This window comes from Morone saxatilis, unplaced genomic scaffold (assembly GCF_004916995.1).
Source record: "Morone saxatilis isolate NCDOM2014 unplaced genomic scaffold, NCSU_SB_2.0 Contig5, whole genome shotgun sequence".
Taxonomy (NCBI): domain Eukaryota; kingdom Metazoa; phylum Chordata; class Actinopteri; family Moronidae; genus Morone; species Morone saxatilis.
Window position 1 is genome coordinate 9,114,386 of NW_023340095.1, and position 3,530 is coordinate 9,117,915.

Sequence of the window (3,530 nt, forward strand, 5' to 3'; positions counted from 1 at the left end):
CACACACACACACACACCTGGAGATGTGTCAGTCTTTATCAGTCATCATTCAGAGCATGAATTCAGTGGGAGGACCAGATGCTACAGTCGATGGCGGCTGCAAGCTGCGTCAGGTCCTGAAAACACACTTCATTTGTTAAGCAGCCATGATGATGCCAGGTTGACACACTTTTTTTATATTTATGTATATCTGTAACCCTTTTTCATATTTTAAAGTCAATTTCTGTTTCCTATTCATGCTTCTTAACTTGCAGCGCCCAGTTTTTATAGAGGCACATTCCTCAGATGTGAAAACCGGCTTGGCAATAAAGCTGATTCTGATGTTAGGATATAGTGGCGGTAGATATCGAGATGATACAATGTTCTTATCATGAAAACTACAAACAAATTAGGTTACAAATGCAACAAATACTCACTTTCAATCAGCCACAAAGTGATGGAGCAAACACTGCTCTCTGGTGGACAAACTATGTAATTGTTGTAATTGTATGTACACATAAAAGGCGTTTACTGCACGTCCAAGTCTCTCATGACGCCTCATATGAAAAAGTTGCGTTATAATTACAACCTCAACCCCTTTCACGCATCTTGTTTGTCCACCACATTTGGTTATTTCTTCCTTCATTTGCTCTAGTCTGTGTTGGCTGAGTGATGTACTGATGTAGTTTCTCCTCCGTCTCTGCAGTAAGGAGCTGACGGCTGATGCCAGGGAGCTGAAGGGAGAGCTCTACTGTCTGCCCTGCCATGACAAGATGGGCGTCCCCATCTGCGGGGCCTGTAGGAGACCCATCGAGGGCCGTGTGGTTAATGCCATGGGCAAGCAGTGGCACGTTGAGGTGCGTGGTTAAACTGTACGACTTTTAAAAACATCCTCGCTTACCTGAAGCTTAGGAGAAACTACTTAAAGGTCTACGTTAGATTCAAACTTGCATTGAAGAAGATGATTATGCTCATTTGTTGGGTATTGAGTGCCAGATTGGTTCCAGATGTAGTTATGAATAGTGTCTATGTTCTGTTTCCTCTGCTTTCTACAGAGAAACAGAACAGACGTCTCTGAAACAATAACTCTTTAATTTGCTGTAAAATGTAATTTATTTGAAATTGTACACACGCTATTTTAGAAACTGAAAGTAACGTCACTCTGGCCTTTGTTTTGTTCTGTCTGTCCTTTTTTTTTTATTCATTTCAATCCTTTGAGTTCACTTTAATATGTGCCATATGTGTGACTCATACTTTTACCAGCTTTATCTCCACAGTTGTTCAGTGCTCTCCATCTCCGAGCCGTGTGTATCGTTCCTCCATTATCCGTCTGCCTCTTTGTTATTTCCTCTCTGCCGTCATCCCCCCTTCCTCTCTTCATCTTTTCTTCTGTCCATTCACATTTTATGGCCCTTTTCCTGTCTCTCCTCCTCCACGTGTAGCATCATGTGTGCACTGTGTGTGAGCGGCCCTTTCAAGGCCACCCATTTTATGAGCGAGGTGGTCGTGCCTATTGTGAGAGACACTTTGACATGGTGAGGGGATTATGGATCGGCTTGAAGTTGATTGCTGCCCCGTGTCTCACTTCTCCATGCATTGATAGATTGATCTCCCAGCCTCCATACAAGGGTTACACTAATGTAGAGTTCCACAGTATATCTTCACGTCTTATAGGCCTGTTTGCTTTAAACCTTTGTCTTGATCATATTTTCAACCCAGTTACCTCAAAATTAGTTCTTTTCGTAACTCCACATTTATGTTGCACTGTATTGTTAAATAGTATTACATTTAACTAAAAGAAAGCTACCTGAGATAAGAACATAATCATCTTACTGTATCTTAACTTATTTTAAGCTCTGAAAATAGTTTTTTTTCATTCTGACTTTACAATTTCATCAGTCAAAGAAAAAATATAATAAAAGACATAAAATTTGAGTATCTAATATGTTTGTTGATCCAAGATATAATAATGAATGTACTCACACAGCAGCAAACAGGATTAAATGGGTTGATAAGGGTATCTGAAGAGTTTTAATGTCTGGTGATATCTAGTGATATCTGGATTTTTACACACTACAGGAATAAAATTATGGACAAAATCTGTTCTTTATTTTATTTAAAAACATTCAATTTTGGCAGAAAAAACTGTCCAGCAAACCCTTCCATCAAAATCACCTTTCGTTTTAGCTTCACAAAACCATATTAGTGTAACCCTGCTCCGTCATACTCACACACAGCTCCTCATTCAGTTATTTGTGAGGGCTTAAATGGGCATTATAATAAAAATAGTGTACGTTCCCCTTTAATACCCTACCATTAACTCCTCACATGTCTGTTTGGAGGATTATTACGCCCTCTAGAGTTCACTCTGTCCATCTTCCCTACTGCCTGTACTCTGTTTTGGATGCAGTAACAGGACATCTGGACTGAACTGATCTGGTTGTGGTCTGAGCTGATAATGTCTGAGCCAGACTGCGTTGCTGCCTGAATGTGATAATGTACTGACCGACGGCTGTGCTAACCATGTGTGCCTGGCCGTGCTTCTGTTTGCAGCATTTTGTGTGTGCTAAGTGTGAGAAACCCTTCCTGGGACACCGTCACTACGAACGCAAGGGCCTGGCCTACTGTGAAACACACTATAACCAGGTAACACTCACCAGTATTGGGAATGTTTATGAATACCAAGAGACGTTTAAACATCCTGCCATGTTCTCCCTGTCGTGGGATTTTCCCTCCTCTGGCTCCATTTATAGTATGCAAGTATCTAAAATATGTGATAACTGATGATGGCCACAGTTTTTCAGTCTATAATATTGTACTTAAATGCACGATGTTGATCAGTTTTACAGTTAATCCTCACTTTGATATGCAACAACTGGCAGATATTTGAATATAAAACATAAGAGAAAAAACTTTTTGGAGATGCCGCACACATACTGGTATATATGAGATAATCTGTAGTCTCACTTTAGTTATTTTCTTTGTTTCTGCAAATGTTTAGACACATATATATCAATACAAGACTACATTACATACATTAGCATCAACAAAATTACACTCAAGAAAATGTTGACCTAGTTACAATTGACTACTACTTGTTTTTTAAAAGTACATTTGAATAATTCAATAACATGAAAAAGAAAGGTTTCACAGTGAAATGTGTATTTTATTTGACTTCAGACTCTAAAGAAATAACTTTAAACAAGCTCTACACTTAGTGTTAGTGTTTGTAGTCAACACAATACTTTTGCTTCCAGGGAAGTTTATAAAATACCTCAGTAATCTGTGTTTGTTCGCATGCTTCGTGAACACAGCATTTTATATGAGCCATGATAGAGACTGCCAGAGCTGCATTGTGTCACATACTTTCATAACTCTTTGATTTAACTCTGACTCTTTGTTTTCTCTCCCCCTCGCCACACTCAGCTGTTTGGAGATGTTTGCTACCACTGCAATCGTGTTATTGAAGGAGATGGTGAGGAAAACTTGTTGTGATTGAAAATACATAATGTAGTGGTGATAATGTCGCTCATTGAATTGAATTGAATTGA

At 39.2% G+C, this 3,530-nt stretch overlaps 1 protein-coding gene across 1 annotated transcript in view; it reads right to left on the reverse strand.

Moving 5' to 3' along the window:
- Window positions 1-3,530, reverse strand: part of LOC118339337 (LIM and senescent cell antigen-like-containing domain protein 1) — a 13,999-nt gene that overhangs the window by 3,674 nt on the left and 6,795 nt on the right. The window lies entirely within an intron of this gene.